This window comes from Diceros bicornis, chromosome 9, assembly GCF_020826845.1.
Source record: "Diceros bicornis minor isolate mBicDic1 chromosome 9, mDicBic1.mat.cur, whole genome shotgun sequence".
NCBI classification, from domain to species: domain Eukaryota; kingdom Metazoa; phylum Chordata; class Mammalia; order Perissodactyla; family Rhinocerotidae; genus Diceros; species Diceros bicornis.
The window spans coordinates 38125039-38142357 of NC_080748.1; the positions used below are offsets into that span (position 1 = coordinate 38125039).

General features: G+C 34.4%; 1 pseudogene; it reads right to left on the bottom strand.

Annotated features, from left to right (window-relative positions):
• Nucleotides 1-10016: 10016 nt before the first annotated feature.
• On the bottom strand, nucleotides 10017-11958 carry LOC131409951 (ATP-dependent RNA helicase DDX3X-like; annotated as a pseudogene).
• Nucleotides 11959-17319: the final 5361 nt, after the last annotated feature.

Sequence of the window (17319 nt, forward strand, 5' to 3'; positions counted from 1 at the left end):
CTTTATTTTCTCTGCTTAAGAAGAACTATTGATTCAAGAAGACTATAGGGATCGCCATGGGACCCAGGAGAGTCAGCAAGGACCAAACTGCTTAGAGCTCAAGGCTAGAATTTCAAGTGAAAAGAGGTCCAGCTGGGATCACCAAGTCGGAGTCGAGTCAGAATTTCAGAAGATAATTTCTCTTTAAATATAAAATGTGGACCTTTGCCTAAACCATCTCTGGTTGTAATTTGTAAAACTCTTGAGTATAGCAATCCTAATGCAGGACAGTAAGGAGCTACCAACGTTACCTGGGCGTGAATGGTTGTACATAAATGAATCTTCTCAAAGAACTTTTTTCATCAGCAAGAACCAAAATGTTTATATCTTAAATATCTACTGCAGAGATAATCTCTGAATGACAAAACAGGATCTCAGCACTTCTCAAAGTGGCGGTCAGTTATTTCTGAGGATCCTCCACATAGCGTATTTGGTGCACAAATAAGTCTGCAGTCATCTTTTGGCATTTCCATCCTTCTTTCTCACTTTAGTAAGCTACTTAGAGAAGAAGCCTCAGCGTTTTTGTTCTTCCACACAAGCTTGCCAACTGTACACGGTTGTGATTGCTGTATCCTGATATTCCCAGAGCATCCAAACTTAGGCTACTTGAAGCGTACAAAATGGTCTCCTCCCTTTGGGCCTGAAGCCGTTCTGCCTCTATTCAGAGTATCGGAATCTCTCCTCATCATTTTCAATTTAATAGGAATGAGAGATTTTCGCAATTATGTACTTTTTCCCTTCTTTTCCTAGAGCTTCTCTGATAAGTTTTTCTTCTTTAGTGAACACACACAAGTTCTGATGCATATACGTGGAAGCAATCATATCACTAGGCTGTGCTTGTTAGATGTGTGTGTGTGCATGTGTGTGTGTGGATGTGTGTGTGTGTGTTTGTAAGATGATGGAGAGGTGGGAATTGGCTTTATTACAGTAACAAGACCAGCATAAAAATAACTAAAATAAATTTTCCATTAGGATGTAATTGATTTGTTTCATTTATGTTGCTTTTTATGCTCTTGCTTCTTCTATAAGTTGCATATTAATATCTGTATTTGCACTTTTTGGTGTCATGCTGTCACTGTCAGTCTTTCATAATTAAAAAACAGTTTTTATTGTGCTTGTATTTATCAGCCTGTGCACTTGTGAATTATAGCCTTTAATTTTTGTAATACTGGAAGCCAGATAACCAACCAAGTGAAAATTGACTATGAGCGAATAGCCTATAAGTAAAGACTTTATTTAAGAACTGATAAGATTACTTTATGTTCCTTTCTAGTTATTGGCAATTTTTTTGATAGCTGAAATTACCAAATACGGAACTGTGTGTAGAGGGAGATGTTGTAATATAGTTTAAAATATTGGTTAGGTAGTATACTTTTTGAATACTGAGACACAGGTATAGACTGCAATAATTGAATGCTACTTGTCAAAATAGATAAGTAATTGATGTTGACCTAAGCAAATACTATTCACCATCAGTTAAAATTTATACTTAATATTTACATATTACTCAGATTGTTTACCTTTCTAGAATTAGATGATTTAGTTAATCCCACATTGATTAGGATCAATAAATTTGGGATGCATCTCTTCATATGGAAAGAGCCCAATAAATATCCCGTCGAACTGAATAAGACCCACATGTATTCATACTCAGATATACATTCCATCATCATATACCACAAAATACTTGAAATTTTGCCATCACCCTTAGATTCTTCCATGGAAATAGGTTTCAAATGTTTTCTTTCTCTCTCTAAGATTTTCCTTTATCTCCCCTCACCCATATGTCTCTCAACTCTTCATAATATCTTTAGAAACCACTTTTGTAGACTATTCAAAGGGAACAGGCTTTTATAAACAAAAGCCAGGCCACCTCCTATACACCTTCCTTCAGAGAAGGAGCATTAGGCTAACAAATTGCTTGAGTTGATGCCATGAAATAAAGGATGAATAAATTTTCAAAAAATTTAATTTCCAAATATTATTCTGTCCCATTTAGAACTTGAACAACGTTTTTATCACATTCAGCTACCTTTCCCCTATTATAATTTCTCAACATCATTTCCAATAAATAGTTTTAAATCAACTGTGTAAAATTGGATGTTATTCATGAAGCATTACATTAGAATGAATTTATTTTAGCCCTGGTATTTAGAAACTCTGATGCTTAAAATTTAACTGAACAAATTTTCTTTTTATTTCAAATGCAATACATGTCAATAAAAACTGTCTGTCTACCTACTTATCTATCTATCTCAAGTATCAAGATTAACCATGGCTTTTGTTGAATAGTACACTTCACATAAGCCAGAGAACAAAATCTTATCTTTGAGCAATTAGCTTTGAATTCAATGGATTTTCTGGAAAAGAATTAACTTATCAAAGTAAATGATATTTCCAAGTACAGTACTATTACTTACGTTCTAGGTAACTCATTTAAGAACACAAGATTTAGAGATATAAGTTTTTAGATTTACATTGAGTTTCCTCATTTGAAAAGAAATTTCATTGATAATATAAATATTACTTAAGAGAGTCACTTCTAAAAACAATTGTGAAACTTATTTCCCTTGCCAATAAGTATTTCTTGAATAGGTAGGGAGAAATGAATATTATCTCCTATCCATTTCTGTTTTTTTCCAACTGTTTTATTTTATTTTTTTATTTAATTAATTTTTTATTGAGGTAACATTGGCTTATAACATTATGTAAATTTCGGGTGTATATCATTATATTTTGAGTTCTGTATAGACTACACCGTATTCACCACCCAAAGTCTAGTTGCCATCCTTCACTGAACACATGTCCCCTTCTACCTCTTTCACCCTCCTCTCTTCCTTTCTGATAATGACCAATCTATTCTCTGTATCTATGTGTTTGTTTGTTATAGTTTTTTTATCTTCCACATATGAGTGAAGTCATATGGTATTTGGCTTTCTCCGTCTGACTCATTTCGCTGAGCATAATACCCTCGGGTCCATCCATGTTGTCACAAATGACAAGATTTCATTTTTTTTATGGCTGAGCAGTATTCCATTGTGTATATATATATATACCGCATCTTCTTTATCCATTCACACCTTGATGGGCACTTAGGTTGTTTCCAAATCTCGGCTGTTGTGAATAATGCTGCAATAAACATAGAGGTGCATATATCCTTTCAAATTAGTATTTTTGTGTTCTTTGAATAAATATACAGAAGTGGAATAGCTGGATCATATGGTAGTCCTATTCTTAATTTTTTGAGGAATCTCCATATTGTTTTCCATAGTGGCCGAACCAGCTTACATTCCCACCAGCAGTGTATGAGGGTTCCCTTTTCTCCACACCCTCTCCAACACTTGTTATTTCTTGTCTTGTTAATCATAGCCATTCTGATGGGAGTGAGGTGATATCTCATTGTAGTTTTGATTTGCATTTCCCTAATAATTAGTGATGCTGAACATCTTTTCATGTGCCTGTTGGCCATCTGTATATCTTCTTTGGAAAAATGTCTGTTCAGATCCTCTGCCTATTTTTCAATTCGGTCGTTTGTTTTTTTGTTGATGAGTTGTATGAGTTCTTTATAGATTTTGGCGATTAACCCCCATATTGGATATATGATTTGCAAATATTTTCTCCCAATTATTAGGTTTCTTTTCATTTTGTTGATGGTTTCCTTTGCTGTGCGGAAGCTTTTTAGTCTGATGTAGTCCCATTTGGTTAGTTTTTCTTTTGTTTCCCTTGCCTAAGGAGACATGATATTCAAAAACATACTGCCAAGACTGATGTCGAAGAGCATACTGCCTATATTTTCTTCTAGGAGTTTTATGGTTTCAGGGCTTATGATCAAGTCTTTAGTCCATTTTGAGTTAGTTTTTGTGTGTGGTGTAAGATAATGGTCTTTATCTAAAATAACATAGGGAAATGATATTAGGCATGACACTGTCACCTCTGAAATATCTAGCACAATCATTAACTGAGTTTCATTCCATATATACTTCCATTGTACTACTTTCTTTAAATGAATAGAGGCTTTCTTTTAGTATATATATATATTTTTTTAAAGCCAGGTAGATATTTAAAGAGTCTTTGCAGTACATTAAAAGTAATACAGCTCTAGTAAAAGGAACACAGCTATTCAAGAACGTCCTAAATATGACAGTTGGTAAATTCAGGAGTCTCAAGCCAGAGGGGTATGAATGAAACATTTTATTTTTTCCTTTTCACTGAATTTAATCATGTTCTTTCAAATCTCCATCTTTTATCTCTTAACTATATCTTGAGCAGATTCCACAATTATCCAGAGACTTGAAGGTTTTAAATGTCAATCTAGTTGAGAATAAACTGATTAATTTTCCCCTTCTTCAATTTCAGACCCCAGTTCATGTTTTGTCTGGGACTCTAAATGGTAGGAATGAAAAAGGAAGTATTTGGTTAGCTTTGAGTCACTGTTTCCATTTTCCCTCTTTAAGGGTAGGTTCTTCCGAATTATTGAGGAGAGAGGAAATGTGGGAAGGATATATCTGTTTACCCAACTGACATTTGCTTTATTCTACTTTGCTGTTTTTCAGTCTCTGGCTGACACTGACTGGCCATTAATGTCCTCTGTTCAGCACAAGTCCAAGGGCTGGCTCTTCAAAGGGTTTATATGTGAATTCTTTGGAGGCCCTGGGGTTCCCCACTGTGGAGACCCAGCTCTACCTAGTCATTCTCTACCAGTCCCCTTACCTCCTGTCACCTCATGCATCCACAGGCTCGTGCTGTTGGTGTTCATCCTCTGGCAGACAATCCCCTTGGGAGAAATAATAGCACCTCAAGCTCTGTTAATTTCCGGGGTGTTCACTTGCTCTATGAAAAACTCCCTCCTTCTGCTGTAGAAACACAATGCAGAATATTGGCTACTTCCTTACTGTTTCCTCCCTGTTCTGTGACATCTCTCCTATTCTCTTCTCCATTGCTCAGAGATGCTCAGGAAAAGGTCAGCAGACCATTTGCTTAAGCAGAAGTCCAGCTGACACACGAACTTTCACTCTTTCCTTTTAGAGAACACACATCCTCACACACATACATAGACTTGGATAATGGGTGAGAAAACCACACTCTTCCCTGAAGCTTAGACACGACACCCCTCATGACTTTTACTGCACTGATGGTGCCTTTGTGTCTCCCTGTCTTCCACACTCCCATCTGTCATTTTCTCTTTCTTGGTATTTTTACAGAGCCTGGGAATTTAGAGACTGTATCATGATCACCTCTTAGCCCTAATGAAATCTCCTGATTCCAACTGACTCTTTCTTTATAAATGTGGTTAGTTTTGAAATTTCTTTGGCCCCAATTCTGTTTCAATGGGAAAAGCACTACTAAACACCCTGTTTTCTTATAGAAATCAATATGTATTCTGGCTTTTACTTTGAACTAGTCTAACTTGAATTTATATTCCAAGTTCCTTATATCCCAATTAATTATAATATATTGAGTATTTTATTTTTTAGAAAGTTTATGTTTTGTGTAACCATGAATAAATAATTTAAAATCAATGAATGTATTATTGCCATTATTACTGAATTCTAGATTAGCACGTTGAATTTATAATGCATAATTTAATATGCTAGCACTTTTCTTCTTCCTTGTTATGAGAATTATTATGGTACATAAACTGTTTAGTCTTCCCCTCTCTTAAACTATATTTCACATCAACATAGATTTTTTTCAGAAACTTTGATATAATTTCTGTCTATTAGGTAAGGAATTGTCTGTTATTTTGATAAGTAAAAATTATATGATATTTAATTTCCAGAAATAATATGTACATATATATATATCTTCTTTCTGTAGATATATTTCTGTAGATATAATTTTCTCTTATCATGATTAATTTTTAGTTTTTTTTCAGGTACCAACACTGAGAATCATATTTTCAGTTTGTTGTTGCTATTGACCCCTCCTTTGAAGGATTTTGTTTTCATTGAGAATAACTTAATTGCATTTGATAATATGGAGTAAAAAATATATATTTTAATTTGAATAAATTGATTTATTTATGATGATAGAATTTTAAAGCCTTAATGTTTACATGAAAATGGACAGAGTTGATAGACTATCAAAATACCCTAGTCATTCATGTTTCTGATTAGTTGATATTTTATAATTATAACTATATTACCATATCACTTCAAATTAATAATGCCTAGATCAAATTTTACTTCAAGCTGCCTTACCTTGAGATATGAATTAAAACCCTCACTCAGTGATACTTGAGACAAAAATCCTGTGAATTTTGTGAATTTTGCAATTTAATTCTATGTTCTGTATTCCTTCAGTATACCAGTATCCGTACTGGAAGGAAATGATGATTTCTTTGAGTGAAGATGCTGATACTGACAGCACTTAAAAATCTCCTCTGATCTTTGTTTTTCCAAAATTGAAATTTTACCATAAAATAGAAATTGTCAATGAGATTAGATTAATGAATGATTTTGTATTACTCATCACAGGGTGTTATATTTTCCCAGTATAAGAGGCTGATGTAGGCTGGCCATGTATTTTAGTGAATTATTCCCAGCGCAACTGTAGACTCAAATAACTGAGTAGATTATGTACTCCTATAGTGATTCGGCATGTTCTTAAGTTGTTTTGTGCTTTTAGAATGTAGTTTCTAAATTTAATTCTGTTAATTTTTTGATATTTGAAAAATCTTCAAAATCAATAATCTATTTATTTACCTGTCTACAAGCTAACTTCCTTCGTAACCAAAAGTACTGGTTTTATAATGTGGTATAATTCTGAGTAACATTTTTAGTATTGCTACTTTCTTAATCTTATAAATATAGCTATATCAATTTTATTGTCATATTGTAAAGCCCACAAAAGCAAGTTAGATATATAAGACCATATTTTTCCTTTTTTTTTTCTTTTAGACTAACAATTTTCAATATTTGATCCATTCAGTTGTTTTGCATTGTAAAACAGTCACATTTTCTTAAGGAAATTCTTTAATTTGAAACTTCTTTGAAAATAAAACCTTAATTATTACATTGCATTATAGAATTTCTTATATATGATACAATTAAATAATACTAAGTCTACAATTTAAAAAAATTCCTCACTACAGAAAGGGAAACAAACTAAAATTATAGGTAAATAAGACATGAGTTAAAACAGTAACTCAGAAACAGAGAATATAATCAACCATTTAGTGACCAATACGTGGGCAAACATTATATTTATATTTGCTACAATAAGGGAAATACATCATATCCTAATACCAAACATTTATAATATACCTGGTTCTGTTCTTAGCTCTTCATATAGATTAATTCATTTAATCTTCTCAATAATCCAGTGAAATAGACATTAATATCTCCCTCTTACAAATGAGAAAGCTGAAACACAGGAATATTATGTAATTTGTCCAAATTCACACAGAAGGAAAAATGAGCTGAGATTCACATCCAGATGGTCTATATCCTTAACCATTGTTCTATACTGTCCTTTCATGTGGTAAAGTACATTTTATTCTGTATGTATTTCTATTAATTTTTAAGTTGTTTCTTGATAAGTGAAAAATATATTCTCAAGCTTAAGGTTATATAATTAGTTCAGCCACAATTCAACAAACACAGTCTTGATCTTTCAGACACAAAGAAAAAGCTTTATGACCTTGGCAGGATATATATTAAAATAAATACATGTAATTGAGAAAAACTGTTTTAATTTCTATTACTACTTTTGGGGTTTAGCTAACATTTCACTATAATTATCAGGGAAATAGTAAGTCCCAATTTAATGTAACAAAGTTTATCAAATTGATAGTAAATACCAACTAGTCACTTATCTTTTGTAATTCATTCTGTAGTTTAATTGGGAGCTCATTGCAACCTGTATTTTTTATTTTTATTATTTTATTTTATTAAATTTTTTTTTACCATAGTGAGAATGGAGGATCAAATGACAATGACAACTATAGCACGAGTAGTTTATAACATTTATTTGTATACTTATTTGTTTATTTATTATCTTGTCCTTACTTAAGCGCTTGTAGCTTGTAATGCGCTGGGACATTTTAGCTTGAACCTGTGCATTGTGCCAGTGCTTGACGACTCTCTGCTGTCAGTCAGGCAGTGAAATTTACCTATGACCTTCTCTTAGGCCCTTCAGCAGCGTCTTTAACTTTTCCTTGCAGAATTCAAATTAAATCCAGGTTCTTTAGACACATTTTCCATTCTAACTAAAAAGGAAATAAATATAAAAATTTTCAATTTTAGGTTTCCCATTTCCCAGCTTTAATTATAAGGGAAATTACATTTTTTGTTTCCTAACATGAACAAAGAAAAGGACGAATTTCAGCAGAAGAGTGATTTGGTGTATATCCCAGACATGCTTGACCAAAAAATAAAAATAAAAGCTGAGTAAAAAATTACATTTCTCATCTTATTCATGATACAGAAGCAAGATAAGCCAGTGAAGCATTTGATCATTATGCATGAGGCTTTCTCTTTTTTTCACTCTCTCTCTTTATTCTTTCTTTTTTTCTTTTTTTAGCTTCCGCTTTGTGGAATATTTTCTAAAGTACTTCAAATGGAAACTAAAGCTGAAATATTTTGAAGTGCCGTTTAAGAAAGCATATTTGAAAATCATTAATAGCTCTAAATGCGGTTAACAGGGTGTATGTGATCAGAATAAGCAGACATCAGTGAACTTTTAGCTCATGATTAAGAGTTTTTTACTTCTGTCCTTGAGTCTCACAATAACATCTCATTTCTTTTCATCCTCCCAGATTTAGCTCCTCGAGCTCTTTTCTGTAAACACCAATCACTTGACATTGAATATCCAGAAGATTAGCCATTTCAAGAGTCATATGTCCTGCCTTACTAAAATATGCTAATATAGAAAATTCTAAGGGATGTAGTTTCTTTTTTAATCTTTTGCTCTTTTCCATTCAAGGCAAATGTCACCACTAAATACTGAAGCATTATTGCAGGCATATTTTATACATATAGCAAACAGTAAAAACTGTGATTTAGTTGAATTTTTCTTAGACTCCAAGATTGCTTCTAAAAATCATATAAGACTAACTCACATTCGTGACAGATTTATCAAGGACAAGTGATATATTAAGTCCTTGGAAGTTGTATTTTACATTAAACGTAAATTAAAACCATAAATTAAATGTGTGCACAGATGAGCCCAGGCTTAGGAAACAGTAATCAGGTACTGTCTAATTTTCCTGTACTGGATAGATTCATCAGGACCCACAGAGTCTCTCTAGTAATTTTCTGTATCCCCCGTATGTCTGACATTTACTTCATTAAAATAAAGTCTCCTATAATCATAAGGCAAAGAACATTCTTATATTAAGGAGAAAGAATGGCATTGCCATCCCAATATTTTAATCTGGAAAACATATAGCTACTGTTCTCTATAATGACATATTTGAGAAGTCAAATAACCTTAAGAGAGGTTGGCTATAATAAAGTCAGTCTACTCCTTAAATACTTAGTAAATAGCTTTTTGTATGTAAATATATGCTTAAGTTTAAAACGTATAGAATTTTTTGAAAATTTTAGCCTAAGTTCAATAAATTTATTTTGTCGAAGCAATTGATATCTTGAGCATTACTGAGCCAACAGGACATCAAAATAAAAAGTGGTCTAAAATTAAAGGCACAGTATGTTAACAAACATATGATCCTCAGTCACAAAATTATAAATGTAGTTTGGGTTGGGAGTAGGCGGGAGGGGAGTTAATCCAAACTACAGCAATCAAAGTCTTCAAACTACCTTCAGAACAGGGCTGCTGATTGTTCCCTTCATCTCTTCTTGTGACCTTGAGCTCCCTTTAAAAAAAAAAATTCAGTGGAGTATCACAGTTGGCAATTTGCTGTGAGTTCTTGAAGATAAACAAGATGTAGTATGGCTAAATTACATGTGGTTTCCATATTAGCTTGTTTGGCAGGGTGATCTATTGCAAAGCAGGTCAGTTGCCCCACTGCAGGTTCAGTCAACCCCTTGGGAGTTATAATTTCCTCCATATCCACCACTGTTGTAAAAATCTCCATAGCCATCTCCACCAAACTCTCTGTGGCTGCCATGGCCTCCTCTACCACGATAGCAATGGCCCACACAGCTGCTACTGAAGCTGGAATTGCTGTGCTATGACTATGTTGATAGTTTCTGGCACCAAATCCTCCACTGAATCTACTACTCTTTGAATGTCCAAGACTGCAACCTTTGTAGTGGTGTTCATGTGCCATCTTTTCTAACCAAGATGGCACTTCTTGTTTAGCCTCCACAAGAAGATCTGACAAATCCTTGGTAATATTTATGTTCCTCTTAATAAAGAACAAGGCGCCAAAGCCAAGTTTTCCTATATATTTGTACAGCCAATGAGATGCACATTTTCTTCAATACCACTTGGCAAGTCAAAATTGGTAACTTGTTTCACATTTGAAATGTCCAGTCCTCTTGCTGCTACTGCTGAAACCTAGCATTGGGCTTTTTCCTGAGAGGAACTGGAGAGGGCTTTTTCTCTATCTCTCTAAGATCATTCTCCATGGATACTGATACAAGCATATCCTTCATGGTATAAGAAATCCTCCCTTTCTGCACCCTTTTTGGACTCCACAAACACTAACGTTAGTGAATCTTTTCCTGTTGCATTTAGGAGGTCAAAATGAAATGACCATTTGTCTGACTCTTTCTACGAGATGTTCTCAGAGGTAAAGCCAATGTTCTCACAGCCAAAAAGATATATTCATCCGAGAAAGCACAAGCAAGCACCTGTATTTCCTTAGGGAAAGTAGCACTAAACCATCAGGGTGTGGAGAACTTCCTTTGGGGGCATACTACTTGTTTAAGTATTCTGCATATCTAAGCTTCAAACCCCATATCTAACATAAGATTAGCTTTACCCAACACCAAGTATCTTCAGAAGTCTAATCGAATATTTCCTCTTTTCCTCATATCTACTAGGCCTCCTGGAGTGGCTACTAACAATTAGCATCCATGTTCTAAATTTTAAATCTGCTGACCAATATCAGCACCGCCATAAACAATGTAAGGAGTAACTCTGAACTGGTAGGAAAATTTTCTGGCTTCTTCATAGATTGGTACTGCCAGTTCTCTCATTGGTGCTAATACCAAGGAGATGGGGTATTGTTTGCAGCACCCATAGCTTCCATTTCCCTTCAGGGCCCTCAATGTCTCTCCTGGACTATCTGAATAAATCTAATTCAAGATGGGCAAGAGAAATGCTGCAGTTTTTGCAGACCCTGTTTGGGTACAAGTCATCAAGTATGTTGTCTCTTTGATAATAATAGTAGCATCCTTTTGCACTGGAGTCAGATGAGTATAACAAATAAGCTTGATGTTGCCCATGACAATTTCTCCCATATCAACATCACTGAAACTTTCAATATGTTGGGGACAGTCGTTGCCTATTGTCTCAATTGGAATACCATATTTCTCAAAGTTAATCCCCGTGTTATCTCCAGAAAGAGTTCCTGTTCCAAGCACTCACTTGGTGGGAGTGGTTTTGACCAATCATCTTCATCTGATTTGTTACACCAGGGAATGTTTCCACCACGTTCAAATATGCCAAAACTACTTTGTCACCCTGGCTGCCAATGCTGTCACTCTGTCTACGATTATCAAACCTTCCCCTTGATCCCCTTCCACAATCACTGAAGAAACTAGAACTTCCTCTTGAATCACTATGAGACTCAAAACTGCTGTAGGCACCCTTATCTTTATTAGAAGTCCACCCTGAACTGTCTTTATTGTAGACTGTTTTTGAAACTTCTCTGTTCCTTAAGTGAGGAGGAATATAGCACATTTTGCTGGCTGTACTTCCTCCATTCTGATTATCTCAAGAGTTCAGGTGTGGGCAAGCAAACTGCTGATCCAGCCCAAGGGCATTTTCCACCTTCACCGGATCCATCCCTGAAGAATACAGAGAACTCAGAACCTTCCGCTGATGCTGAGTGAGTGTTTTTGATTCACAGAGAAGGCCCTCTCACCAGAGAACTGTGGCTCTCTGAAATATATAGAATTTTGTCCAACAAATGAGGTCTCCAGATATATAACCAGGTTCAAAAGAAGTATCTTTGAATAAGTTATGATTCAAAAAAAGTTTTAAGACATTATCATACAATGATTATAAAGCATGGTTAAGCAAATTATTTAATATGGGTATCTTTTGTTTCATGTATTTTCTAAATGAATTCTAAATTATTTAATTTAAAAATCATTTCTTCAGATTTGTTTTTTTTTTAATTTTATTTTTTTATTGTGGTGACATTGGTTTATACCATTATGTAAGTTTTGGGTATACATTGTTATATTTTGATTTCTGCATAGATTACATCATGTTCACCACCCCAAGACTAATCACAATCCATCACCACACACATGTGCCTAGTCACCTCTTTCATCCTCCTCCCTTCCCACTTCCCCTCTGGTAACTGCCAATCCGATCTCTGTCTCTGTGTGTGTGTTTGTTGTTGTTTTTATCTTGTATTTATGAGTGAGATCATATGGTATTTGACTTTCTCCCTCTGACTTATTTTGCTTAGCATAATACCTTCAAGGGCCATCTGTGTTGTCACAAATGGCTAGATTTCATCCTTTATTATGGCTGAGTAGAATTCCATTGTGTATATATACCACATCATCTTTATCCATTTGTCCCTTGATGGGCACCTAGGTTGCTTCCAAGTCCTGGCTATTGTGAGTAATGCTGCAGTGAACATAGGGGTGCATCTATCTCTACGCATTCGTGTTTTCATGTTCTTTGGATAAATACCCAGCAGTAAAATAGCTGCTGTTCTATTCTTAATTTTTTGAGGAATCTCCATACTGTTTTCCATAGTGGCTGCAGTCCATCTGATCAGACATTTCTCTAAAGAAGATATACAGATGGCCAACAGGCACGTGAAAAGATGTTCATTTCTTCAGATTCGTTTAATTGATAATTCTCTAATCATGCTGTCATTTCAGATTAAAATTGTTGTATATATTTCAGTCAGAAAGACTGAGATTTTACAATTTTGTTTGTTTATTCTATTCTGAGTTACAGTGCGACTTAATGGTCTATATTTTTCTCTGTGATAAGGAGTAAATTAAGTTTTTGTCTACTAAGCAAAGAATTGTGAATTCACTTAATGGTTTGCAAGTAGCACAATGCCACAATGTAATAGTGTAAAGTCAAAACTATAATTTTAGAGATTGATCTTAATTCCAATTTTGATTATAAATGGGTTTTTTATCAAATATTACATGCAGGTTGAATCACTATAACTATATGGATTTGAGAATATTTTATGCAAACATCTTGGTTAATGCTTCTTGATATATTCAAGGTTAAATGTTGACAAGTGCAATGCAAACTCTTCACCTTCCCCCTTTTAAATATTGCATGTAAAATACGACGTGTGTAAATGCTACAGGTTAACAGATTTCCATAATCCGGATTTTATAGATAGAAAATTTCAGGTCTCAAGATACAGTACAAATAATCCAATGCTCAATATAAAGGACACTATTTTATTAGTGATCTTTTCTGAATTATGCATAGATGAAGTACAATCAAAGCTTTTTGGTACTTTATTGTTTCTTTGAGATTGATAAGGGATTGGTAAAGGATAATACAATCTAAGTATTCGAAATGATATGATTCTGTAAAAGACCTGTGAAAATACATATCCAGCTCATTACTTTACAGATGAATAAATGGGGTGAAGAAGTTAACTGACTTGCCTATGTCAAGCTTGCAATCTGATAACAGATTTGAGAGAATAGTCAAGATACCTGATTCCTATGTAAGTGTTTTTTTCTTTACAGGATACAACCCATCGTTTTTAACTAACACTAATGCATAATAAAGGAATATTTCACATAGATACTATTACTTCCTTCATACAACCTTCTTTACTTTACAGTAATCATGCCTTCTGGATTACCTGGGAAAATAACTATCAGATTTCTTCTTTTTATTCTGAGTACACAGTTGTCCCAAACTCCATTTTATGTAAAGTTTTCTGTTTTACCACCCTATTGAATAAAGAAAATGAATTTCTTCTCTTTCCCAGATATTTAGAAATTTCTCAGAAATAATCACAGCAAAAGGTATAAGGAGAAGACAAGCCATATACTTAGAAATTTGCTGTTTGATGGGAATTAAGCATTCTTGATAAAGAATATTTAAGTATGGGAATGATACACACTACTTTACCATGTAGATTATCTCTGAGAAAGGAGAATGAGGGGGAGAGGAAGATCAAGTTTACATAGTATACATGAAACACTCATCTCCTTCCTTCCTTCCTTCCTTGCTTCCTTCTCTCCCTCTGTTTCTCACACCTTCCCTCTCCCTCTCCCTTCTGGTATTTTTCTCTTCCTTCTTTTCTTTTTTTCTTGCTTTAAAATAATAATCCAAAGTAAATATGATAATACATACTAGAAGTTCTGTTTATCTTTTTTCTAATTTTATATATGCTTCAATATAGCATGATAAAAATAAATAATCAAAATATTTAAATGAGAATGTATCCTAATCAGTAACTACTGAAATTGGCACATGAACAGACCATATTTATATAATTTTAGGAGAGAAACTCCTATGAGATTACCTTCACTATGTACATTAGCTAAAATTTACATTCTGAACCCTAAACCCCCAAGTGAAAAATTAAAACTTTCCTCCATATGGTTATTTCAATGGATAGCAAACATTCCCAAAGCTGTATAGTGCTGGATTTCATTGGGAGGGATTAGTAGTCCCTTGGTCCCTTGGACTGACTAGTTTATTCTCCTAAACTTAGAAAGATGGAAAACTAGGTCATCAGGCTTCAATTCTTCAAATTATAAATATTCTCAAAGCAAGCATACTAGCTATAAAAAAAATTAGGAGGGACTATAAAAGTCTACAAACTCTTCAACTACTTGCATTTCCAACCCAGTGGATAATTAGGTAACCGGTCCCCATATTATCTCTGAGTGGGAGGTGGATCAGTGAGGACGTTGTCTAGAGATCTGCTTATGGCCAAACTATTAAAACTATTTTCTTCAGGTCCCAGGATTGAAAGTTATGTCATTAGGTACATTTTTTTAAAATTATGATTTCCTAATCTTTTTAACCATTTCCCTCTCATTAAAAAATAAAAGGAAACTATCTGAATGCTAGATAATGGCTATGCAGAGTTATTTAGATTATTATTATATTAATATTACTAATATATAAGAGATTACTCTATGCTGAAGAAAATTTCTGCAATATAAGTGATCCCAAGGCACAGTCATATTCATCAGTGAACTCCTGCTCTGAGCTATTATGTTCAGTTAGTTTCATTAAATTTAATTCTCAAAACAATAGAGTGATATAGTGTTTTACCTTTTCTCTTCATTTCTATATCTCCTTGTTCTTGTCTTGCTTTTTGTTTTTTCAAGTTCCAACTCTATTGATTGTTGTTAACTGTTTCAATAAGTAAGAAATGATCAAGCATTTATAGAGCCCCAACTGTGTGCTACACAACCTGTCAATGACTTTTACAAAGATCTCGTTCTTTTTCACCTTTACAGCACTTTCATAGACTGCATAATCATCCAACATTTCAAATGAGGAATTTGAAGTTTAGTGAAATAAAGAGTGTTGATCAAGGTTAAATACGGTAAGTTCTAGAAGGGGGTTGAATCAGACTTTCTGACAGTAAATCTGTTACACCATAGGCACCTCCCTTAACTTGGGTGCCTTTGTTAATCTTTTTGTTTATTTCTGTGTTTCTATATAGTGATGTAATCTGCTGTTCCCGTGTTTGGTCTTTTAATTTCTTCCTTCCTTTCCTCCCTTCTTCCTTTTTTCCTTCCTTCCTCTTTTTTTTTCCACTGGTCCTGACGTGATAATAAATTTGCCTTCAAAATAAAAATCTTTGGTATGTGAGCTCTAGAGAGCATTTGGTGTTTTTATGCTGAATTCTTACAGCATATACACCACAAAATCCTCCTTCTTGATGAGAAAATATAACTCAGGGGTTATTTCTACTACCTTTATGTGATTTTGCTGTCTTCTCAGTGTTGAACAGAAGTTCATCAGCTGAATCACATGAACTGTATGCACTGCAAGGTATTAGTATCCAATTCTACACAGTAACTGGGCACACAATCATAACAACGTGTTAATAATTTGTCTGAGGTCAGGCAGAGAGTCTGAATGCCAGTTGCAAACGTAGTAAAAATGAAATTTGTTTCCTAGTCTTTCTGTTAGGCACTCACTTCTCTTTAATATTGATATGTAATTGATTTAGACTCCAAGGATTCATGAATTATATGCTAGCCCGAAAAAGGCCATACTATTAAAACAATTTACTGAAGTTCATACAAGCCATCTACAGTCTTAGTCTGTTCAGGATCCTAGAACAAAATACCACAGACTGGGTAGCTTACAAAAAATAGAAGTCTAGGGCTGGCCCAGTAGCGTAGTGGTTAAGTTTGTGCACTCCGCTTCCGCAGCCCAGGATTCGCGGGTTTGAATCCCAGCTGTGGAGCGACGCACTGCTTGTAAAGCCATGCTGTGGCAGGCATCCTATATAGAAAAAGTAGAGGAAAATGGGCATGGATGTTAACCCAGGGCCAATCTTCTTCAGCAAAAAGAGGAGGATTGGCAACAGATGTTAGCTTAAGGCTAATCTTCCTCAAACAAAAAAATTAAAAAGACTGAGACCTAATCATAGGACTATGGAATGCTTCCCCTCCCCCGACACCTCACTACCACATTACTAAAGGCCCAGTTACAGCAGTTCCTTTCACCCTATCTATCATGTCTGGCTATCCAGAAAAATTACAAGGCATACCAAAAGGCAAAAATCACAATTTGAAGAGACAGAGCAAGCATCAGGGACAGGGGCAGGGATGTTGGAATTCTCAGAAGGAGAATTTGAAACAATTATGATTAATACACTAAGGGCTCTGTTGGATAAAATAGACGGCATGCAAAAACAGGCAATGTAAACAGAGAGATGGAAATCCTAAGAACCAAAAAGAAATGCTAGATATAAAAATTACTGTTACAAAAGTGAAAAATGTCTTTGATGGGCTTATTAGTAGACTGGACATGGCTGAGGGGAAAAAAAAAAATCTCTGAGATTAAGGATATTTCAATAGAAACTTCCCAAACTGGAAAGCAAAGAGAATAAAGACCAAAAAAAAAAAAAAATAGAACAGAATATCCAAGAACTGTGAGACAACAATAAAAGAGATAACATATGCGTAATGGAAATACCAGCAAGGACAAGAAAGAAAAAGGAAC